At 37.2% G+C, this 26143-nt stretch overlaps 1 long non-coding RNA gene across 4 annotated transcripts in view; it reads right to left on the reverse strand.

The window, feature by feature from the left end:
* LOC107311917 overlaps positions 1 to 26143 on the reverse strand; it is a 97922-nt gene that overhangs the window by 57101 nt on the left and 14678 nt on the right. For 3 of the 4 annotated variants that reach the window (XR_004306712.1, XR_001554297.2, XR_004306713.1), the window contains one exon: positions 20973 to 21038. The exons of the other annotated variant lie outside the window; for it this stretch is intronic. This is a non-coding gene — a long non-coding RNA (uncharacterized LOC107311917). The remainder of the gene's footprint in view (positions 1 to 20972; positions 21039 to 26143) is intronic. 4 annotated transcript variants of the gene reach the window in all.

Below are 26143 nucleotides of genomic sequence, written 5' to 3' on the forward strand. Positions count from 1 at the left end.
AAGGCTAAGAGCCCTATTTGATGAGATACCAAAAAAACACATTACATGTCAGTCCCAACTTTGAAAACAGAAGATGCAACAGTTGAGAGGAAATGAAGTGTGAATGATGAGAGTAAGGACTGTGACATAAGGGAGGACAAGGCAGCACTACCAATAGATCCTAGCATCACAGAAATTATTTAGGGCTTTCTTGGAAGAATACATAGCAAATGAAATGTCTTACTAAATATAGGGCAAAAATGAATAAACATATTAGGCACTGGGGAAAAATAGAATAATAAAATAAAATTCATTTCTGATTCTGCTGAGTAATTCTTTATATCAGCTCTGTATGTGAATGGTAAATAGTTCCGTAGTTTCCAATTTAGGATATTCCTGGAAAGTATGAAGGAGATGCAGGATATAAAAGATCCATAGAATAACTCCTAAGAAGGAGTGGAAAAGGGAAGAAGGCATTACTAGCTGGAGATTTCATACTCACACCATCCAGACCTAAATAAATTTTATTTCTCCAAAAGCAAATACTCTCCACCTATGAGCCTTCCAGAGAAAGTGGCCTTGAACATCAATATCCATGTTTTTTCACAGACTAACAAAACTGAGGGACTAAAAAAAGGTGTTTCTTGAATGTCTCATTGAAGAGGGTGAGGTTAAACATCTGTGTCTGCAGGAATTTTAGTTTCATGAAAGAATTTAGCGAACGAATACTGATGCCTAAGGATTTTAATACATTTATAAAATGAACAAAGTTCCATCAAAACTGAGAATATTACCTCAAACTCATTTGAAGTCCCACTTAAACAAGCTGTCGTGTATGTTTCAGTCTCTTTCCCCATCTTTGAAAAGAAAAGAGAGAGTTATTTCTGGCACAGGGAGCCAGAGGCAAAATGAGACAGCTTTGCTCCATAAATTTAAGTAAAGGTGTTTCTTTAGCAGTAAGAATCAGGTGCAAGTTAGCATACACAGTGTCTATCCTTAGCTGTGACTTGTGTACGCCATTTAGGGATAAGAGTCAAAAATGTGATAGCAGCTATCCATTACAGAACTGGCTCTGTAGATTAAAGTACACATTGACTGTTGCAGCCTTAGTTTTTTAACAGTGAGAAAAAACAACAACAACAACAAAAAAACCTATTTCAAACATGCTTTTAAAGTGTGTCTGTGGTCATAATGGCAGGTTATTTTCAGATACGATGCTGCATTTTTTTCTCGCTTTATGATAGACAACATATATTACAAACCATCATTCTTAAGAATTGATGACTTACATTCAGGCTTTCTGCTCATACCATTTAAAAACACAGAGCAAGGATAAGAGGCTTGCAGCATGGACTACACTTTCAACTTGTACATTTTGTTGACTGAGGGATGATGTTAATGTCTAATACTAAGGCTTGTGAGTGAGTGGCAGATAATATGGCACAGAACACCAAACCAAAACAGGAACCAGCTTCCAGCCAGAAAGTCTACTTTTATCTGTGGTGTGTTTTGGTGGTCCTCAAGTAAATATGTAGTCTTTATTTTTCGAAGTAAACTTTTTGGCCATTCTTGGGCAGTAGTAATGTCAAGCTCTGTCATATATGGGATCACAGTAGGCTCTCAATCTTTCCTTCCCATGCTGCATAGGAAGAAGATTGCTCCTTTACTTTCTGCTGGCATGACCATAAAGCTATGGCAAGTCCAATACCAGACACACTTCAAGGAGAAGAAGGAGGTGTAGGGGAATCTTTCCTGGCTCATACAGCAACAGCTCCAGTGGTCCAGCAGGCATCATTTTAGCAATCTGCTAAAAATCAGGGAGAATGCAGTCAGGTTCCCTACCAAACAGCTCCAAACCCTTTAAGACTGCAGTTTCTAGTTAAATCAGGAGAAGTTAGATGAATTAAGAGAGACTGTGCCAAGTTTTTTAACAGATATAATTAAATCAGTTTTAAAATGCGTCTTTAGTTACACTGATGTGTTTAGATCAGATCTTGGCCATCTTCTCCCCCTCACACACTTTCAGCCTGGATCCTCCTTGCCAAAGGGGCAATATGATCAAATCTGCATATTCTAATTTTTCAGAGCTCATAATATGAAAGTCTTTGAGAGTTGGTGGTATTTAGGTGCCCGAGTATCTACGCTAGTTTAACACTGTTGAATCTAGGCCAAATAAGTGCTTTTAAGTTTTCCCCTTAAGCACTTTGGGCTTCAGTTTTCCCACTTCTGAAATCAGAGTTTTGAAATCAAGATCTGTGGTGGGAGAAAAATATCAGCTGCCTCTCACATAGAGATCTTTCCTGCTCTCACTAAACTGCCATGAATCTTAATTCTGAGCAAGAGGTTTTGAGATCCTCACAGCTGAGGATCACTGTTTTAGCACCTTCTGCAAGCTGAAAGGAAAAAAAAACCCGCAGTACTGTCATTTTAAACCAGCCTATAACATTTCCCTATGGAGTTGTTCAGGATGCAAAATTGCATTGAGCTGAATCACATCAGTCATTGTTTCAATGAAAGAAGAAAAAAATTACTGCTTAAGGTACAGTATTAATGTTTTTATCAGCATGGACTTTGCTTCTAATTTTGAAAATGATCAGTTAAATAGTTCAGTAGAAATAAAATTTAAAATATTCAGTGCTGTAGTACCTCTGTCTTTCACTTAACAATCCAGTGAATTTTCCAAGTGTTTTTATCAGCCATGTTTGCGCAGTGAAAATGAAAGGTAGCTCTGCCTTAAAGTGCACCAACAATATATGTGAGTCAGAACTCAGCTATGATCTACATTTTGCAGTCCAGTTTTGCAACATCATCAGGAAACACACATTTCTTCATTCTAGCATCCTGCTTATTTGATTTATTCAGTTGCTCAGAACCCTCAGTCTCCTCTGCCATCTTAGTTTTGAGTAATAATCATTTCAAGGGATTGCAGCACATATTTTTTCCTCTCATTTAAAACACATTCATGAAGAGAAATCCCAGATTTGAAAAGAAAAGAAAAAAAGAGAAGAAAAGAAAAGAAAAGAAAAAAAGAGAAGAAAAGAAAAGAAAAGAAAAAAGAAAAGAAAAAAGAAAAGAAAAAAGGAAAAAGAAAGAAGGAAAAAGAAGGAAAAGCACGAGTAGAAGCAAAGGTGTCTCCTCAGGATAGCACCTGCGCTGCAAGTATTTATTCTTCAACACATTAACATGCACAGCAACTGCCTCCCTCCTGCCATGACTGGGAGACAACCCAGGCTGAGGACACATGGTGTCAGAAGCTCAGTGAAATGCTAGTAACCGGCTGTGTGGTAGAGCTTATTTTCAGCTGGCTATCCCCCAAGCATTCACCTGAGGACAGATCTCATAAGGTGCTGAGTAATCTGGCCCCCAGTCTAGAAAACTATTCACATGTGTGTCTAATTTAAGTATTCATTTCTGTTGTCCTTGATTACAGAATCACAGAATAATTAAGGTTGGAAAAAAACACTAAAATTATCTAGTCCAGCCATCAACCCATCACCACCATACCCACTAACCATGTCCCTCAGTGCCAGGTTGGATGGAGTAGTGTTGTATTTCAGGAGCTTTTTATTTTGTGGCTGATGAGAACAACATTCTTTATAAACTTGCATGCTCATTATTTAGAGACAGAAAGAAGATCAGAAAGAGAGGTTTTTCCTTACTTCATATTTCCAAAGAAAAGGTGGGGGGGGGAGGTGGTGGGAACCTTGTTTATTACCTCTCTGAATGCTTCCAGATTGTAAGCAAAGAGACACAGCTTGTGCACTGTTAAAGCCTCACCTGTCTTGTTGCTGAAATTCTTCACATATATCTACTTATCCTTACGTATTATTTCTTCATTGTTTTAGGAATCCATCTACAGTAGTTGCTTTGGATATAATAATGAAACCACTTAAAAATTCTGGTTTGCAGCCTTTGCTTCCTCCATAGGAAGCATTCACTGTCCAGTACACTGATGCCTAATTGCAATCCACAGACTACTGAAGAGGAGAGAGTCCATGCTGCAGTCCCTGGAGACTGCTCTGTATGGTACAATTAAGTTCCTCCATGCATCTGTCTTATTTTCACTCTCTTATGCCCTCCCCAGGCAAAAACATTTTTTCCTGAGGGATGGTTTTATATTTTGTTTTGTTTTAATTATCTAAAGTGGAAAAGTCATAATCTAACAGCATGCAACAAAAATACTGCCCTATCTATCTATCTATCTATCTATCTATCTATCTATCTATCTATCTATCTATCNTATCTATCATCTATCTATCTATCTATCTATCTATCTATCTATCTATCTATCTATCTATCTATCTATCTATCTATCCATCCATCTGTCTACCTACTTATGTTTAGGGACAAGTTTCTGCTGATGTTAAAAGTAAGCCAATTTACCTGCAAGAAAATAAAAGGTTTATTTATTCCTAAGTCAGAAATATCGTCAGTTCCAGTATTAAATCACTGAAAAGAAAAATTCCTGGTGCAGGGCCAGAGCAAGGGACAGCTTTAGCAGTGATTTCATGTGACCACAGTAAGGGCTGAACTATCTGACACCTCTGCAGCACTGAACTTGGAGAGAAAGCAGTGCTGACTCTCTCCACTCACTTTTTCATCATTTTGTCTGAGGTGGAAATATAATAATTATGTTTTGCTAGAATGCCAGTGGAAATGGAAGTGCTGTTGCTAATGTCGAGGTTGTAAAGCCATCAGAGGAGCTTTAAACAAATGTTATCTGTTTTACTAAAGAAATCAATTACACACAGATTGCTCAAACCAGTGACAGGCATAGTGAGGAGTAAAATCTGTTAAGCAGAAAAGTTACAGCCATCAACATGTACAGATTTGCATGATATATAAATACAAGATCAAGAATTTTAGTTCACAAAAATTACAGCAAAGTGAAAAATAAGAGAGGAAATATAGAAAAAAATATAAAGGCTCCTCTCAGTGTTCGTCACTTTCATCACTTCTTCTCCTGGCATAGAGAAGAAGTGGTCAGGGATTTGCTACCTGAAAGATTGGAATTTTGAGGGAGTGAGGATATGACATTAGTCTGTTGTTAGTGGTCTTTCCAAAGATTAATATTCATTGCAAACCTCCATAGAATACTTCTGCTGTTATTTCAGAGTACTGCTTGGGTTAAGAAAAGAATGTAATAGTGATGTGGCCTCTGTATTTAATCATATTATCATCTCTTTTTTTCCTGGAAAAAAACAATTTTTCTAATTCTAAAAGAACAAGTTATAAGATGATATACATGCTAGCAGATATTAACAATTACAACAAAGACTGCATTGAAATTGCTTACCACAGAATCTTTTATCTTTTACATGCAGAAGAGCATTTGCACGTTGATGTGTTGGATGGGGCCACTTTGCATTCATATTTTCATTTTTAAGGAACAGGAATGTGATGTCTCTACAGTTTGCAAGAAACTGGGCATTCAGAAATGACAGTATGGAAAAATAAAGTACTGCTTCTGAAATACTGGCCTTAATGACTAATAAGAGAAAAAAAGATACATAGGTAAAACTACTCTGACAAAAAATCCCCAGTCAGATATGCCTCTGTCCTGGCTTTTGCACTGCTGATACTCGAAGCATTAAACATCCTTACAGAGAATATCTCTGTTCAAAAGGACTGTCAAGACTGTTAATTACTCAGGTGGAGTTAGCATACAGCTCATTAAACCATGTCAAAACTTTCAGTCCTTCTCCACTGTATCAGTCCCTATAGGGGCTCTCACATCAGGATAATTTGATTCTTAAAATTACATTAATTCAGATCATACATTACACCAACAAATTATTCCTCTTTCTTTGTAAAACAAGTCTGATCCAACCAGAACTGCTATTGCAGCAGAGACAGCTTCTGTAATTGATATGTAGTGGGCGTGTCTGGTGCAGGCAAGGAACATTTGCAGGCTGTACTCTCTGGGTAACATGTGAAGAATGAGCAACAGAAATATAAAAATACTACATTATTTGTAGGAAAATTTTATTGCAGTTGTACGAAGTCCTTAGTCCAAACACTGCAGTGTGAATTGCTCAATTTTGCTGTATATCAAAGAATGTTCTGCAGAAATGATCACAGACCAGTTTGCGACTCCATCAGTGCAAAATTTATCAAAATTTATTCTCTTTAGCACAAATGATCTTTTAGAGACAAATCTAGAAGAGAAGCTATTATAAGCTTTCATATGTTTAGAATAAGTTTACAGGTGTTATCAGAGATGTTCCTGGTGCTTACAAACATAAAACACAGTAAATCAGGACATACTTTTTTAGAACATCTCAAATCCCATTTTCCCTGGACAAGCTTTAGGTACTTTGGTGTGAGTTTGCATCCTAGGCAGATGTTCATCAGTTCAAGCAAAGTATATTTGAACTGTGAAACTGGCTGAGACCATTTTTATTCTAGTGTCCAAAAATCAAAGCACAAGATTTTGTTAATCAGAGAGGTCACTTGCATTCATAGTACTTTATAATTGCATACATCTTCATCCAAAAAATTAGAACTGATTTATGGGTATATGATTTCTTCCTTATGAGCAAAAGTTTAATTGCATGCAGTTTGTGGCAATCCTTTTTTGTTTATTTATTTATTTAAAATCAGGAACCTATAATAAGACTTTTGCTTATTACTCCAGTATACGTAATAGCAACTAAGGAACCTGACAGCAGTATAACCTTTCACAGAGATGTCTGGGCCGGTTAGTACAAGGCTGGTCACAGATTTTAGAAGGAGGACAAGCATTTGCTCATTATATTCAATCATTCCAGTTGGCTTTAGCAGAAAAACTAGATCAGCCCCAAAGTTTATAAGATCTATGACTGAAGAGTAATCATTTACTTCTGAGGAAGACCTAACTCAGTTAAACACGTTTCTGAAATGACACTTCTAAAATGGTTTTCAGCCCTTGATGAATGAAAGCCATCATCGCGGTTTTAAAGTCTAGTTTGTTGTTAAAATGTGCACTCCACAGGAGCCAAATGCTCATTCTTACTCGGCCTTGCTAGAGAAAAGATTTGGAACAAAATATAGAGGACAATTAAACAGACAGAACATTTTCTCCACTAAAATCCTCACATTGCTAGAACTACAATAATCTTAGGAATTATCACATCAGATCTCCAAGTGTGTTAATGCATCTTTAAAATATGAACTTCAAGCTAAAATATTAAACATGTGTTTCTTCCTCCTATAGAATAAGTGCTAAAATGTCACACACTATTGGAGAAAATGACCCGTAAGTGTTTTTTTTTCCTCCTACTGGAGCAGTTAGTGTGGCGTGCAGTGAACCAAATCAACAATGTGATTCAAGCTGTCTCTGCAGCGTCATGGTGAAAGAAAGGATAAACTATAAAAACTACCCTCCTACAGCTCTTAGTTCTTGCTTCCCACACTTTAACATCTTCTGTCACCCCTGGCTCTGTTACTGACCCATGCTAAGCTAAACTAAAGGATGATAAGTTTGCTGCCTTTGCCCTTGTCCTAAGGGGCTGTGCATTATCCTATCAAGCATCAGAAGCCATTTCTGTGGGATATTTGTCAACCTACGAAGTCCTTTTAGAACAAATGAAATGGGCAGCGAATTACAAAAATGTCATTCTCTAAAGGAAATGGATGAAGGCTTTTGTTCTCCAGTAATAAATAGATGCCATAGGCTTATAACACTATTTTTTTATTACATTTGACAGGGTTACTATTTCCAGTTCATTAAGGAAACAGCTTGAAAACTATTTTTTCATATGCTTTTAAAAATAATGTTTTCCCAGTAATAAATATAAGAAATAGCTCACATAACGTTAACTTCAACATCAAGATTCATTTCAAGGTAGTTGTACTAGGCATTACCGTATATACGATGAAAAGTTTTAAGTATATCTCTTTTTTTTTTTTCAGCATGTATAGACAATAATTTAGCTGGCAGGCGATGAGTGTATAAGCAATAATGCATGTCGTCGGTTTTTAAATGAACCTAGTATTGTTTTTATGTTTTGGCAAACCAATGATCTTGTTCATGATGGTCTTATGGAACCTCATGATATATTTGCCATAGGCTAAGGTCAAGCAAAGGAATAATAACTCACCTCCTTAAATGAATGCTTCAAAGTAAATCTTCTATGTTTAATAGTAGTAAACAGAGGTCAGGATGACACTCTCCCAGGCTTGAGAATAGAGCTGGTGTGTTAATATTCTCTAAGAATTACAGCTGTAGCTCTGGGTGACAAAATGTTTGCTAAAGCATGTCCCTGATAAAATATTTTACAGTACTTCGGATGGCACTATGTATTTGAAATTTTACAAAAAGCTGAACTGAGACATGCATGTAAAAATACATTTCATTATACTATTGTTGTTTTCCTTTGCCTTTAAATACTGTGTTAAAATGCTTTGTTAAAGATCGTTAACTCTTTTTGCACACAGAAAATTCCACATTAACTGGCTGAAAATATTAAGTGATACAGGATAAATTCATAGTAGTGAACCTATCTGCTCTGTCAGCCAAAGAATTTAATGTGTAAGGTTCATTTCTCTCATCATCCACTAATCAATTATTAAGGGAACATTTTATTTATATCAAAATGCAGCATTTCTAATGTTTACCCTCATTTTTTCCAGTAAAATATTCTTTCAAGCACTGTATTACTGACATTAGTTATTGTTGATTACAAGTGAACATTTTGTTAATAAGAAGAACACAGAATTGATTTTGCTGGAAGATAAATCAGTAGACCAGACTGATAACTGCTCCCCTGCTTTGTAACTATTTCACTAATTCTGGACTAATTATAATCAGATTTTTATTAGTTAGATCATCTCAGAGTTTACGCTGGACTCGGATCAAATGTAGGGTGAACAGTGAATAATATACTGATAAATACACTCCTTCATTGCAGTGTATTTTTCAAGGCACACACCAATGCACTTTTCAGATTAGCTCTGTCCCTTAGTTACCATCAGTCAGACAGAGACAACTAAACTTTATGATGAACAGCTCTGGGCATTCCAGCACATTCTCTTTCTCCCACCACACACCAGACTCGTACTCTTTTGTGTGCATCCTCCCATCCTCAAATGAGCTCGGACTTCAGATGAATGCACCAGCTGGACCCTGGCCATGTGTCCTTCTGCGTGCATGGCTGGCAGCTTCAGTTATCCCTTTAGCTCAGGCACCAACCCTGGAATACAGAAAGCATTCCTTCCATCCTTACTTGGACAGGCAGTAAGAATGAGAACTGTGTTTCACTGAAGTCTCCAAGAACCTAGTAGATGTTATAGAGTGAGCTTCAGGTGCTCACCTTCTTTCTAAGCTTTTGGGAACAGAGATTTAAAGGAGCTCAGAACATAAAGAAGTAGTTTTGTCTGCACAGTTTTTTATTGTTCCTAAAGAAACAAAAGCAGACTGGAATTGAAGAAAAGAGGGTGGGCAGAACTCAAGATATTTGTTCTCATGAAGATAGAGTCTGCTTGCATGGGAAGCAGAGAACAGAACTGTGCTCACTGCTGTGTATGCTGAGACAACTTCCCAGTAAGGGGGAGGAGAACCACTGAAGGGCAGCTTATTTCAGCTGACAGTCAAGCCTTTGACATTTAGATCCAGATGAACTTCCTTTTGTGCAGCCATTTTCAATGGTGAGGGAAGCTGAAGCAATTGGAATTACTCTTGATTATAGGCTGAACTGATAAAATTTTTCTGCTGCAACAGAAATGACAGAACATTGAAAAAAAAAAAAAAGAAAGAAAGAAAGGAAATATTAACTAGACAAAAATATTTCAAATTGAAAAGTTTTATGTGACTCTTCCAATATGCTTAGCTTTTAGGTGCTTTTAGTGACAATCTTGGAAATGATGGTTAGTCTTACAAAACATTTTAATGGAAGGGAATACTGTGATAGAAGTCTCTGATCTAGTTGAAGCAGTTCCTTTCCCTGATTGATAGAATAAATGTAATTATTCTCCTTCTGTGAGTCAGGAGAATGCCATCAATAGAGAGAAATCAACCTATCCCTCCAGCTGTGCTGTTTTATTGGGATACTGGAGACTATTGGTTCAAGTAAGACCAGAGACTCCAGAACAATTGTTCTGGAAACTGGATGCACACTGTAATCATAGGACTTGCTGGGTAACGACAGCCACTTCTAGTAAGGATAAATAGCAAACACTCCGCTTTGTTCTCTCATGCTGTGTTGCACGTTAGCCAAACTATCAAACAAAAAGTTTTTATTCTTCTCTCCATTATTTGATCCAAGGAAAACAATGCTTTTCTTGTCCATCATCATCATTCCTTTAAAGTGGCAGCCTCATGGAGATTTCCTGTGTTCCATGGAGATTTTTTTTAGTGTTAATAAGAGCTTCACAGAGACATAAAAGAGGAAATTTACTTCACATGAAGATTGCAATTCCAGGATTGTGTTATATGGATTGTCTTTTAAAGGATATTATGTTCTGTCATAGGTTACTAATAGTGTTCAGATCAGGATTTCAGGATATCTTCATCTTATTTATTTATTTATTTATTTATTTTTCTTGAAAATTGATGTTCCTGCAGCTCTTATGGATTTCAGGATAGATGCCAGCCCTCTTCACCTGGGAAAGCCAGGCCCACCTTATGGGATTTAGCTGCAAGAAAGGTATGTTAGCAGCTAACCTTAATACACCCAGTTTTGAAAAATCTGTCTTCAGTTTCTTAGTGTTCATCTCTGCCTGCTCTAAACAGTTTGGGGATATTACTGTATGCTGTCAAACAGCTGCTGCGTTTCACTCCAGGCATGCATGAAGTGATTGCCATAGTTTTTCATACCAATTTGCTAGGTTTGCATAGTGCTCTAGGATCCCTTAGATGAAAGGGACCATATAGCAGTTGGATTATTATTACAGTGGAACCTGCACTAACACACACAAGCTATCCTTAATCACCTGTCCTAACATCCAGTAAAATTTCGGTCTTTTTGAAAGTTTCCTTCCATTAGTTATGCTATATTATGTGACTACCTGTTATAATGATCAAAATTATACCGGTCCCTTTGGTGGCTGATAAGAGGGTTTTAGTTCTGATAGTATTTAAAACCATGAAAACATTCAGGAATGGGAAAAGACCATCTGGTGCAACACGCTTGCCTTTGTGAGCACTCGCAGCACAGATTTCCTGAAAGCAGAGCTGCTATAATGTCAGACAAGGCTGAATTCTTTACAGGCGAAGTTTGATATGAACTCTCCAGTGGAAACGCCCTGAATAGTAAACACAAAAACCTGTTATAAAAATATATATTTATTTTACTCCACCAACTTTAGAGGTTCTGTTGCAGTGCTCTTGCAATGGGCCATAGAAAGGCAGATGTAATCCTAGAATCAGCCCTGTCTCTCAGAAAGCTCTTCCAAAAGAACTAAATAGCCAGAGCCTGCAAAAGGGAGACTCACGTGGCACTGGGTTGAACGGGTTGTAGGTGGGAGCTCTTGCAGCTGGCAAAGATCAGTAGTTTGGTGAATTTCAATTCATTAATCCATATATACATCATGTGTGGTCACACTTGCAGATGGTCATAATTGCAATTGCTAGAGATGTTACCTGTGTTTTTCTTCCATTTTACCCATAATCCCATAGTGCATGGAAGTTTGTCCACTTTAGTGAAGAAAATTACACACACAAACACACACTCGTATATGCTGTTTTTATATGCAAAATTGGGGCAAATAAAAATAGACATGTATAGTAACTAGCAAGATTAATAAATCCATCAGCTATTTTTCGAAAGCTCCATGCAGAATAGATGGTACAGCTGATTATAAGAACCTACTAAAAAAAACAAGATCAATGTAAATAAAATCTCCAAAATGAAGTCGTAATTCATTTTGTGAAACCTTAATAATAAGAAGAGTAAGAATGGATTTGCAGTCATATTTGGACTTCATGTTTAAGAATTTCAATATTTTTTTGTCTAATATTAAATATCTGAGAAGAGTAGAGTATACAAATGAATAAAGTCTAGACCACAAGCCAAACTTAGGAGAAGAACCCCTAAATCTCATTTCAGGCGTGTGCAGTGACTACTTCATAGTTTGCCCACAACTGGAATAACTTATTTGTTTTCAAGAAATGACTTAAAAATTCAAAGTATTGTTTTATGGTATTAATTCACTTGAAAAGCAAAACATTAGTGTACACTCAAAAACAGCTAATATTTAGTCTTCATCATGGCTGTCAGTTACAAGTCACAGAATTACAGAGTCACAGAATTACAGGGGTGGGAAGGGTCCTCTAGAGATCACTGAGCCCAATCCCCCAATTCCTTATGACTTGTTTGGCAAAAAGGGTAAGTAAAATTAATTTATGTTAGATACCATTTTAGCAGAAAAGTAGAAAAATGTTATTCTTGGTTACTAACTCGTGCATACTGCGTCACTTTGAAATATATAAAACCAGGAGATAATTCCCACCTCCCAAATCCTTTCACATCTCTAGATTACCAGAGGCTAATGACAGTGCCATGAAATTGAGGTCAGTTCTCATCAGTTTCAATGATCATTTTTACTAAGAGTGAGTCTGATCCAACAACTGTAGTTTCCACTTTCCAAGATACCTAAAAAGAGCTAATATTTTGAAGAACCTGTGAATTCCCTATGCTATTTTCAGCGTGAAATAAGACTTGACTGAAAGTGAGCTTTTCACAGCATTTGTCATGTAAGCTCAAAAGTGCAGTTTTAATGTTACCTGACAAGGGGGAAACATCCAGCACCATACAGAAACTGCAACTTAAAAAAAAGATTATTCCAGGGATGTCATAAGTTTCATTTCACTTATGGACTTCATAAGTGAAATCATACGAGCGATATTTGATAACTCTGATTTATTATCATAAACCAGTCCATCAGTAGCAACAATATTATCATCCTAGAGAAAGTATCTATGGTGTTCACCTGTGTTCCCCTACTGTTGGCACGTATTGTTTTTCTCATCGTATTTCAGTGCCACAGGACTGTCAGCATAGAAAGGTCTTGGTTTAATCAGCACAAAACATCCAAACAACTCTTAATCATATACATTACATGAGATAAACATTTACAAAATTAATATTGATGTTGTCTATGCTAGCAAGCAAGCTTGTCAATGTGGGAGGAACTTACTATTTTAATCAACAGTAACAAATGCTCCTGTGCCTGTGCATGACCAAACCACTGACCTTGCTGCTACAGTCGAGTACTTCAGTGCTCTGTTTCTCCCAGGTGGAATGCTACTTATCCAGAATGAACAAAGTTCTTCTTAGTGAAGGAAATTAGGATTAATCTTTTACAAAGTTTTTGTTTGCAGTGTTCAATTTTTACTGAGTATCCCTAAATATATATAGCATGAAGGAAAGGTATTCTTCCTGGTATTATTTCAGAAAAACTTCACTCCTGTTTATGCAGATTTTACTGCTTTTTCCTTATTTTGCATATTTGGAAACCAAGATAAAACCATGGCAGACATAAAATCTTCTATTCAGTATCATGATTGGCTTCCATTCCTCCCACAACTGTACATGTGATCTCACTTACCCAAGCTAGGATAGCCAAGCACAAACAGTTGAAAGAACACAGCTGAATGTATTAGAGCCAAACAGCAAGCAGACACTTCCAGACACAGGGCACACACGTAGTAATGGCTCGGTTCTTAATGTATTTCTGAATTGAGTCTCTTAAAACTGTGTTTTGATTTGCATAATGGAAGGGTCTACTAGCATCTGTGCTGCTTTTCCTTCCAATCAAAGTAATCAGGTAGCACACATCTATCTGTTCCAGATCATTCTGGATGTCCTGTTCATAACACCAGGTGACAACTAGCTCATGTAAAATCTTCCAAGTACATACTCTGAGGAGGTTGAGTCTTCAGCATCAACAGTTTCACTCTAGACATCTGTTCTTACTAGACTACAATGTTTGTTAATAGGAAGATAGCTCCTGTGAGCCAAAGCAGCTCCTCTTGCTGCTCATTCACTACCTTAATGTGCTTTATCCCCTTGAAAATACATGTAGGATTATTTGCTCAGAAAGAACTGAGAGAAGTCAAATAGCTGGAAAGAAAAAAAAAAAAAATCATACGTTTCAGCACATTATCCTCTTTATTTTTAAGATGCGACATGTCTAGGATGTTGTTTTTCAATATTGACCCAGAGTGAACAACACAGAAAAACACAGGAAAATGAAGGGTGAATAGTTAGGACTACTTTTTCTTGCATTGCTTTTCCCATTCACTCCCGTTTCTACTACTATTTCCTTAATGAAATGTAATGTCTCTCAACTCGATGGGCTTTGGATAAACACCATTGTAGACTTGTTTAAACAGTGTCAGCTACCTTGTACCCCTAATTCAGTAGCTTCTGGTATCCCCTACAATGTAAAGAGCAAGAAATGGACTGTGATGAATACCCTTGCTATTGCTCAGTTGAAAACCACAGAATTGCTGTGGGATATGTGCCTTCAAAGATAAAAATGGATTAATATGAAGAGTTCTGTCATAAAACATGCACTGCTCAGCACAAAAGAAATGCCACATATGCTAGCCTTCATTCTGCATACTAGACCACTGTGATAGATAACAACTCACATTAACATTAATGGGCCTAAACTAATTTACACAAGACTCAATTTGGCCCATAGGAACTATATTAAATGTGATTTTAAAGTGATTTATTCAAAATCTGTATATTAATATTTGTGTTTCAAACTGATGTAATAATATTCTGTTCATTAGAAAGGTCACCAGAACATTCAAACCATTTTATTTGCATCAAACAATAGCACATGAGTTTTTAAATTGAAATTAAAAACAAACAAACAAACAAACAAACAACAACAAAACCCAAAAAACCAACAACCAGAAAACACTGAAATCACTTCCAGCTACATAAGACCTGTCAGGTCATTTTCTATACTAAAGAATGAGCAATGACCCTGTCACCCTGTAACAACACTACTTTTAATCTGCTTAAAACCATTCTAAGCCCCTTGTGTGTATTTACTTGCAGAAACCTAACTCTGTCCATCTCCCCACACCATCAGTTTTCAGCCCCTCCTCCTGATCTGCTGCAATAGTGTAACTCGTTTGGTCTTGCCAACAATGTCCACTTTACTTATGTAATTTGAAGGGAAAGTGGGAAAAGAGATGGCTGCTCCTGATGCAGAACAGCAATATTTTCCCACTTTCAAATGGATGGGCAACAATTAAGTTATCTCTGAAGGCAGTCCAAAGGACTCTGCATGGTATGTGACCCTGGAAAATATATCCAAGCAATACATGTGGATAAAAAATGGGGATGAAATTGGGGGGGTTGCGGGGTGGTGCTGGTTTGGAAGTGCTTGAATATTATTTTTTTTCAAAAATATTAACTAAGCATAGAGATTAAAAATGTCTATTTAACTTGCGTGATATATTTATGACAAATGCATTCATTCTACACACATATAAGAATATACATTTACATGCAGATTACATGACAGAATTTCCTAATCCATCACACTATGAAGGAAATCTACTGTTTTAAAACATAAATAACCACATGCAGGTACAGGTACGTGTATCCAAGTAACTGTCTGCGCATGTACACTTATCTATGTATAAATACTGGAACATCTATATATGCATATGGACCTACAGATACAGGATTCACACAGACACACAGTGATGGCATCATGGGCATCATGAAAAGCAGCAGAAGCCACCTCAACTCTTCTCAAGGCATTCTGCAGGCATGGCCTCGCTGAGCCCTGCGGGATTGGATCAGTATGGGGGCATCCAACTGTGAGGCCTGAGCACACGCACACAGTTTATCCATGAAGTATATATATGAGTAAACTATACGCTTACTGCATGCCAAACAAAGGCACAAATGCATTTAGCTACATAAATTTTAAGTGCAGAAAAGATGTGTCAAGGCTATAAAAATTGTAATGCTAGAGCTCAATGGGATGCTCACATTAGATCAGATTAGTGGGCATTGTCTGAGTTTTTGTGTGCTTTCAGCTCTAACACAGGCAGAAGACTGACTGAGGTTCCCTCTGTGGGGCTGTTTTTTCATCTATACAGAGTGGTGGACTGAGTACTAAACCTCCACCAAAGTGTAGACAAAAGCCAGCTTCAACCAACAAGTTTGGTGTTTTCACAATTTTCACGTCATCACAGGTGATAAAATATACGCAGTGTTTGCCTTGGATCTGTAAAAGGCTTTTCCACCTGCTACAGCTCTAAAGCTTATTCTACATTTTAATACTTCTGAGAGTAGCTTGTCCAGCTTCTTTTCACGTCTACCTCTTCCCTCTTTTCTTTCTTTCTGTCTTTTTCAAGCATTGTATTACATAAAATTCAGACCTTATTTGGCAGGATTTTATACAGTCTGTGGTGAGAGCTGAATTCTGAAAATGCTGAGGAAACACTGGCTAAGTGGGGAAATTTATTTGCCTGAGCCAGAGATAACATCTTTCTCAGACTTCTCTTTAAAACACTGGCACTTGTCAAGCAGAATTCTCCCATTCCCCCTTTCCCCTCTCTCTCGTAAACACACACGTGCTTGCTTATTAAGGATGCAGCAGAACTTAGCTGACACTGGAAACCGGAGTTTTTATTCATTCTGCTGCTTCACCCACTAGAAAGAAAAAAAGAAGAAATCAGAGATGTTGCAATAAAATGCCACCTTCTTTTTTTTCTTTTCTTTCTTTCTTTTTTTTTTTTTTTTTTAAATGATCTATGCTGCATGTGTCAGCCTGGCTTTCACGTTTCTCTTCATCAGAAAATACAGCTTTAAAGCAGAGTCCAAATTTTAGCGTTCATTTTTATGGTCACAGAGTAATGTTCAAGTAACGTCACCTAAACATAAACAGTGAGGGTACAGCCATCATTTCTCATCCAGAGCACAACTGAAGAGCAGCCACGCACGCTCCATATCGGAGCATTGCTTCTCTGGCACAGCTGCTTGTTCGGGGGAGGACAGCTGGGGGCAGATCTGGCAAAACCTCTGACGGGTGGAGAGGATGCAGCCCAAATGAAAGGCACAAACTGCAGTAGAGGGGGGGGTTCGGCACCAGAGTGCCCACACTGAGCTGTGACCCGCGTTGTGCAGGGCACTGGCTGCAGTGCGTCCCATCGGTGCCCGTTGTGAGGCCACCTCCAGCAGGGAGCCCGTGCCTGAGCTGCATCCTGCACCACCAGCTCACTCACACACTGCCGAGACCCCGTCGAGAAATCAGCATGCAACCCAAGAAAGCATCCTTTCCTCTGGAATAAAAATTAATATTACTTGTCATATTTCATGTCTGAGCTCTTTTCATGCTTTATCCTCTGGTAATGAGGGCTAAATTACCAATATTAGTAGATTTTCATGGCTAGCACAGAAAGAGCTGTTACCAGAATAAATGTTTGCATTGCTTCTGTTGGACACAGGCTTTGCTAATGCAGCTTTGCTAATTATTTCTAAATAGGCAATAATCTGCATCCCCTAGTGCTGGGTAGTGGATTGGCCACGTACCTGCTATTTCCCTTATTTACATGTTTTACAACTTTATCAACTACACTAATTACACTCTGAACACTGTTTAAAATTTTCTGTTAATAGAGATACAATGATGCACCAGAGGATGTGTATTTATGCCATAATTACGCCTCTGTTCCTGCGATGCAGTCTCCAATTAGCTGTCGACGGTGGCACAAGCAGCTGCCTGATATTCTAAAGCAGTGAAACATCTGCACGGTGGATGATATGCTCACATGGATATTTTTTTTTAAGCCTAGAAATTTACACCCAAGGGAGTGCAGACAAATAGGAGCCTGTCATGTGTAGGGATGATTAGAAATCCTCACCATGGCAACATTGGAGCAGCCATGTCACAGAGTGAGGGGACACATGTCTAGATGAAGGCGCTAAAAACATTTGCCTTTTTTTTTTTTTTTTAGCTCTAGCATTCCCAACTTCCCTCCCTCCCCTCTCCTTTTCATACTCTTTTCTTTGCAGCTAAAGCCAACCAAAACAGCAGGTGAAAAGGCCAAAATCTGCAGCCCATGCAAGGAATATGACACAGTAGATTTAGTGTCAGGAAAACAGCAAGCAATCAGAGGATGCTGCCAGGCATCCACTGGATATTTCCTTTCAGGTGGGGGAGGGAGAAGGTGGAAAAATAAAGGAGAGAAAAAATATGGGCATCATTCAAAATAAAGCACCGATGCCTTGATCCTCGAATGACATTTAGTAGATAATGCCCATTTAACCCTCATTAACAATTTTTCTCTGACTAGTTGACCAGTCAGCATATACTGATGGGAGTGGGGGAGGGACAAGAAGGTGAAAGCCTGGTGTGAGTCTCTGTTCCCAGCACATTGTTTCAGCACTGAGACATTGTGTGTATAGAAAGTTTGGCAGATGACTGATTCTCTGTATTCTCATCTTTAGACTGAAAACTATTAATTTTATCAGACTCCTTCTGGGCCATTGCCATTTGCAATATATTATCAGTTTCACAGAATGAAATCATTATAATTATTCAAGGCTTTCATTTTAGAATAGAAGTTTATCTGAATTTTGGGGGGCAGCATTTGTTTGGAACCAAACCTGTGGTTCTTGCCCCACCTACCTACACTTCCTCTTGTGAGTCAAATAGATTTTTCAACAAACATTTTTAGAGAAGGCTGTAAAGCAGTATTGAAATCTTGCAAAAGCAGTTTGTCTTTTAAGATTTGTTTCATTCAGACTGATGAAGAATATGAAAGACAAGCTGCCCTTGCCTAGAAAGAGCTCACATCATTTCATTCTCACTGGATCTTGAGCCTCAAACACTAAGCTAACACTAAGATGCCTCTTTTAATTGTTTTAAACTAAAAATTTTTAAACTGTTTCCTAAAGCTGCATTACAGAGTTGTATACTTCTGTTACACTTTGGTGTCAGAGCAAAGCAGAAGTTCCAGAGGCACCCTCAGAGGCTCTGCACCTACAGGTGCACCACAGACTTCAGCATCAGATGCTGCTCTGAGCCCTTCTGCCAGTATCATGCAAGTCAGGCCCTAATGTTACTTCTAATTAAATCCCAAGCAAAATAAGTAAATTAATTAGCATTTACTGACACATGCTCTAAATATCTTGAGAACAAGTAACCAAAATATTTTCAGAAGGTAACGAGGAAGTTTACCAGCATAATTACTGAGTGTATGTGGTGAAACTCTGCATGGTGTTACAGGGTACCTGTGTCACCATACTATGTGCACTTGTTATTCATTGTGCATACCCTGTTTTGCACAGTTCTCATACAGGAGAGCATGATATTAAGGAGCCACTATGTGTCAGTGCAAGGACAGAGTTTATCTGATAAACAAGTCATTTTTGGAAACTGCAGATGCTCCTACTGTGAAGCATTAAACGTGGCCCCTCTTAGATACACAGAATGGGGTTCTGGTCGACTGAGCACAGGCTGATAAGCTCTGCACAGCTCTGAATGCTGTTTGCTCACATACTAATGTTAAACAAAAGAACTGCAGACTGCAGAGAAAGGATGCGGGTCAGACAACTAAATTGCTTAAACCCTTAGGCAGCCTTCTGAAAAGAAAAGGCATGAAAGAGGCTGATATGAGCTTTTATGCAGAATTGTTCTGTTTATTATCCCTGTTAAGAAAATGATGGCAAGTATCTTGTTAAACTATATATTTCCAAATAAGACAAGAGGACAGCCACCTACTAAACAAGACACAATATGCCATTGGTCATTACGTGATCAGCCATATATTGGTTTTACATTACTTCCAGATGATGAATACAATAAAAAGACAATAATAAAGCTGTATAGTTAATAACAAATGCAGTTTAGTTGCATTTTCTAGCAGTAAATCATCTGATTTGTCATTGGAACTTTGTAGGTAATAACAGTCTGTCATTGTAGAATTCTACTTCACGTTAAAATTTCACAGTGTAGTATTAAAACTTTGTTAGAGTACAACTGTTATAACTCTATTCAGCTACATTATGCTATAAATTAATAATAAATCTATGACAAAGTATATCACTGTGACAACATCTAAACTTGCCAGGGAAGAAACAGTGATGAGATTTTATTACAAGATTTCTCCTTTTGCTAGTATAATAAAAAATTAAAAAAAAAAACAACACTTGTCTGTAAAAAAAGGTGGGAGTAGAAAATGTATGTGGCTTCATGGAGTCTGTGCATTCCCTAAAGCTTGCTTGGTTTGCATTCCCCACTAAGCACAGAAAAGTCTTCTTTCATTGCAGTGCTTTTCTCTCTGTCTCTTACACATGCTTGCAGACACACACACAAAGCACAAACTAAGTGGAGCAAAGTGAACCTGAGGATTGGGGTGCTGAACTAAGCCCATGTGAAGGTAAGCCACCAGAAAATCCAAAAGCATACAGAGGTTGCATTCAAAATCATTATAGACTGTTTAAAACAAATACTGTGGTTGGTCTGTTTATCAACCTTGCACTCAGAGACTTACGACAGCACCAAAGTTAAAATCTCCATATTTTAAAATTAAAAACGTATATAAGACAGGATCTCACTGTCAACTCTCTGACATATGGCTTGAGAAAGCCATTCCTAAAGATGCATTGAAAGAACATGCTGCCACTCAGTGTTAATGCTAGACTGAAAATTGCTAGTTGACAAATGAAACAAGCAAGTTTATCACAAGTAGTATAGTGCTGGTCAGCAAGAGAACAGCTTCACACATGCAGGAATGTGGTTTAGCTGATGAGGGTCAATACCATGTCTTTATGCAGGGTTCCACTCTAATCTAGAACTCATGCAGAGCTGACAGCCTTTTGCAACACTGAAAAAGAGTGCATCCCTAAATGCAGCACTAGAGGGATTCTTGCATTGGCAACTGTTCTCTTGGCAGACCTCTAGTGGTCTAGTTGCATGGCAGGTTGGTTCATATGAGCAGAGGCTTTGTTCAAGGGCAAACAAAAGACATCACAGATCAGGGGCACAGGAGTAGCGAGAACATCTCAGGAATTAGAAAACAGTCGACAAACCTGATTTGGTTTAGCTCGTACTTCCAGAATAAGAAGTCAACTCATCAACTCAGCTGTTGGTGCTCTCTTGGAGGAAAAGACAAAAGGTGGGAACATCAGTGTTTAAAACAAAAGTGTTTCCTTTTGCTATGTATGATCCATATATCCTACATTCTTTTGGTTTTCAACTTGGTGAATGAAGATAACTTTAGGCAAAGGAGATTCATTAGAGTTCCTCTACTCCCCAGATGGGAAACAAAAAGAAGTGCATATTGAGCAACATACTTTGTTCAATAAAATTTTTGTTTTGTTCTGTATGCTTAAATTTGCAAATTCAACATATCACTACAGGATACAACACTCACAGTTTTAATTTTGAAAAACATCTAAACAATCATTCAGACATTAATATTTATCTTTGCCTAACGGGGCTTTTCAATCTGAATAATTACTTATTTCTACTTGATTTTCAAATAATTTTTGTCAACACAAGCATTTTGACAAGTAGCCCAGTAACTGGTAAAAATTGCCTTTTTGCACCCATCACCCTAGTTTAATGAAATAAAGAAAGATTGGCATTAATAGCATACTAATTGGAAGCAAGATCATGGAGATCAAGGCTGCTTCTGCATTGTAGTGGAGGTTGCTCGGTCAGAATGCAGGTTATGTTTCAAATCTTCATCTCTATCCTGATTCCCACAGTATGGAATCACACTGTTACTGGAAGCTAACAGTTTAGATTTAGCACGTGCTATCATGCTATGGTGAACATGCCCTCAGGCTTCCATGGGAAGGAGGAGCTGAGCCCTGTGCCTATGTTTTTTTCTGAACACATGCACATAGAAAAATCATACTTATGCACACATATGTAGACAACAATTTTTGGCTAATGTTTAGCACTTTTCTATTCTTTCATCTAATCCCCACAGGTGTGCTACAGCAAGTAGACATTAGAAATGTTTTATTTCACAGTTTGGGCTATTTGGAGCTTTAAACTGCTAGCAAATCTTGGGTATGTGCAAGGGATAAATTCAGCTAAAAATAAGAAGATGTCATTACAATCCAAGGACTGCATATACTTCCCATTGTAGATTCATTGTAGAATAAATGTCCCATTTAAATGTGAAAGGTGCTCATTGCCACTGCATATAGTTCTGAACTGTCAAAATTTGACCTACCTTTAAATGATAGAATTTGTGTACACACCTTTAAATTTAATTTAACGGTACATGTTTTCATAATTATTTTGATGAAAAAGTGTATACAGCTAAAACCCTTTGTCCAAGAGCAAGATTTTTCTTGCTTTTTGGTTTTTGTTTTGTTTTTGTTTTTGTTTGTTTGGAGAATAAGAGCAAAGGACAAGTTTTGTGAAAATCTCTATTCTCCTCAATCGTCTACTGAGGTATAATACAGTAAAATGCTAAGCATCTTTGATGCGTATTGTTTCCCATGGAATTTACACCTTTCAGGATCAGAGGCATTACCTACTTCATCAGAGACAGATGCTGTCATCCTGCAGAATAGCATGAAATATACTGGATTTCTGCAAATTTAGAGGTTCACTCAGATGTCATGTATTTGTATGTTTCAGAAAGTGTGGAACATTCTGTGCATTTCACTGACAGCGCTGTAAATTAATGAATCTACAAAAACAACTTTTTTTTTTTTTTTTTTTTTTAAATTTAAATATCCTGATACAGTCTATCTACTGTTGGATCATATGAACTTTATCCCTCTAGCAAGCGTATTCAGAATAAAGCCTTGTATATTAATTCCCAGATGGTGAAGTATTGTTTTTATATTTCAGTTAAGGACTGAAATTGGGAAATTTCTCTTTCACACCTCAGTATCTGCGTAGCTTGCACTATTATGCTCTGCTGTATTATAGAGCAAGAAGCCTTTAAAATATGTAAATTTCCAGATGAATTTCTGAACAGAGAATGGTAGTACAGACTCAACACATTCCAAAAACAGAGAATGTCAAAAGAAAGGAAACAGATCAAAACAGTGTTTCTGACATTACTTTCAATTAAAGCTGCATCTGTGAGGTCCACATACACTTGGTGAATTTACAAAGGGAGAAAAGACATGGAGGAATTATTCTACACTGGATGGTAGAGCAGAACCAAATAAATGGCAAGCACATAAAAATCCCCTCTGGTACTGATTTCACTGTCTTAATCTTAAAAATATTCTATTCTGGAAGGAAAATTTGATTTCCCAAATTTTAGGAGAAAAGCACAGAAATCTTATGAATTAGACTAAACAGACTGTTATCTTCATTCTTACTTTACCATAGAGCCCGTGCATATAATTTCTGTTTCAATTAATATATTAATTTATGGAGATTGTATTATTTCTTTTACTACATAACTTGGCGATTAAAGACTTCAAATACCTTCTCATTTTAGAGATAAACTGAGTTTCAACACAACGTTCATATGAACAGCTCCCTCAGTACTGCATGCAAATTATGCATTTTAGTATTCAAATGAGCATTTAGGTTTTTAAGCAGAAGTTTACACACAAGTGTCTGACATATGTATTCCTTTATATATAGCTAGTATGAAAGAAGCCTATCAGCTCAAACTATTGACTATAAAAACAATGCTGAAAGTAAGAGGAAAACAAGCCTTCTGGGTAGAATAAAATGAGAGCAAACAAGAATGTTTAAAGATTGGGGTCTGTTATAGAACAAGAAAGTTTCAATGAAAAAAAAAAATTTCTTGAGTTCCTGAGACCATTTCTTGCACTCAAGGTGACAAAAAAAAAAAAAAAAAAGAAATAAAAGGGAAAAATAAATAAATAAAACAACTTTCAAAATCCAAAGCAAAATCTTTAATTCTGTCTGATTTTACTTGACAGCTCCTAGTACTTGGAAAAGTGTATTTTTCTAAATCTAGGGCTTTGGTGTAGTTTTCCTTATAGGCTGCCTCATCAGATACAGGACTCCCATATCCTGTCCACAAATTCTATTCTGTCCTCATCAAACCAGATTAGCGGGTTTGGTTCCTGGGCATGGCAGGAGTTTTGCCTGTGATCTGGTTGCCTGTGATCTTGCATCAGACTTGCCATCAAATTAGACCTGATAGCCCTGACCAGAGTTGATATATTACACCGTAGTTACTTAGGGTAAACTCCTGATCAGTATGTCAGGTTTTAAGAGACTGCAACAAACTAGACCTAGGATTGTTAGGCACTTGCAAGCCCACAGCCTGTGGAAAAACGAGTCTCAAGCACTTGTATTTTGCATGTCATGCTTGATGACATGATGCAAGATCTGAGCAGAAGGCCTACACTTCCACATCCAGTTTAGCTGTGACCCATTAAAGAAACCAAAAATGTACAATATGCATAAAAAGCCAGCTAATAATGCATACACACATATGCAGGCTTCAGCTACCCAGAACACCAACACTTTTTGAAAACCACATGAACCTCCCAAACTGCACCATAAACATCCATTAACATGATAATACCCATTAATCCAGCCAAACACAGCTCATTTGTCATCTTTCTGTTGCAACCCATCTGTGAGCATGTAGGAAGGGGAGGGGGGAATTCACAGTCTTATCTGTCGGGGGATTAGCTTCACAAGAAGGCTTCATTTTAAGTAATTCTGTAGTAGAAAAAGCTTGTTTGTTTCCATTTACTGAAGGACCTTTTTAGTATTGTATTTTCATGGTCTTACTTAAGCAAAGTAGTTAAAGTGGAGAAAAAAAAAATATATGTCGTACAGCATTCAAATTTTATATTTGCTGTTTGTATCATAGCCTCCTTACATTTTCTCCTTTCCTTAGGAATCAAGAGGTGATATTTTAGTGGCTATATTGATGAAAACTTGAAAACTTTGGTTTTGCATATTCTTCTGTTTACACAGATCTCTTCTCTTGGCCGAGAACAGGTAAATCCATAAGGTTGTAACCTAATAAGAGGCATTCTGGCTCTAGAAAGGTTGTGCGTAGCATGTATAGATTAACAGTACATGGTCTCTTAACAGAAAAAGAAAAAAATTACATGTAACAGCCTTTTTTACAGGTGTTGTTGCTATTCTGCTTTATCATACATCGTCATTGGTAGGTCCCAGAGAGAGAATTTTCTTTTACAGAGTGGAAGAATAAAGGAGGCAGAACATAAGCCTTTAGGACAGATGAAATGAAAGGCAATATAGGTAGGAAGTATTTGAGAAAGTAAAACCAATAGAGAGGACAAGAAAACCCAAAAACATTTATTTTCATGTTTGGAGGTCTAAGTGTGGGAAAATCAGTGCTGTTGTAAGTGTCCAGTGTGGAACTTGTCTTTTAAGTCTTTTACTTCTCCCTTAGTTCAGGAATATACACTTTAGCAAATGTTTTGAAATAACATAATGTTATTTATGAATAAAAAGATAAGAGAATGAGGGATTTGTAAATATTATGCCAAAATGTGTGATGGAGATAGGACAGGATTTCTGGCAGAAAATTAATAAAAGTAGTAATTAGCTGGAGAAGAAGTTCTATATTTTTCTTTTGTGATTTTTAGAAGTCTTGGAGACCTCTACTGTTTTCTTTCTCTCTTGGAAAACACTAAAAAACAGAAAAAAGGGTCTCTGCATGAATACTCTGCTATTTTTGCAAAGTCTAAACTGTAGGTATCCCTGAAACTAATTGAGGACAATTATGGGCATATATAGGCAGTCTAGAAAAGTCAGTTATTTAATATAGAAAGATCTTTGCTTACAGTTGATAATTTGTGCCACGTTAGTATATACTATTTTTTTGGTGAAAATCAAGTATACATGTATGTTTGACTGTGACTATGTATAAATAGTATAATGCAGAAAGATCTGGTCCATCCCCAATTAATATTTTACTAATAAAAGTAATGTATGTTTTTTTTTTTTTTGTTTGTTTGTTTGTTTTAAAGGCAGCATTATGGGGGCTTTAGGGACAAACAAACAAAATCCTAATTATCAAGTTTTCATTGGAAGATCTTACTCAATATTTCAACTCAAGCTCTTATGGCAAATTAAAATCTGACTCTGAATTCTAATTGATAAATACTCCAAATTATCCAAACTGAAACCTGTGCATTCAAAATCAGAAAGTAAAATAACCAAGACATTATCTTTGTATTATTGATTCTGTATGCAGCAGACAAATCAGCTCTGGAGAGCAGGGTAGCATTTAAAAATGATCCTTTAGGTGATTAGA

The sequence above is a fragment of the Coturnix japonica genome, chromosome 3, assembly GCF_001577835.2.
Source record: "Coturnix japonica isolate 7356 chromosome 3, Coturnix japonica 2.1, whole genome shotgun sequence".
Classification (NCBI taxonomy): Eukaryota; Metazoa; Chordata; class Aves; order Galliformes; family Phasianidae; genus Coturnix; species Coturnix japonica.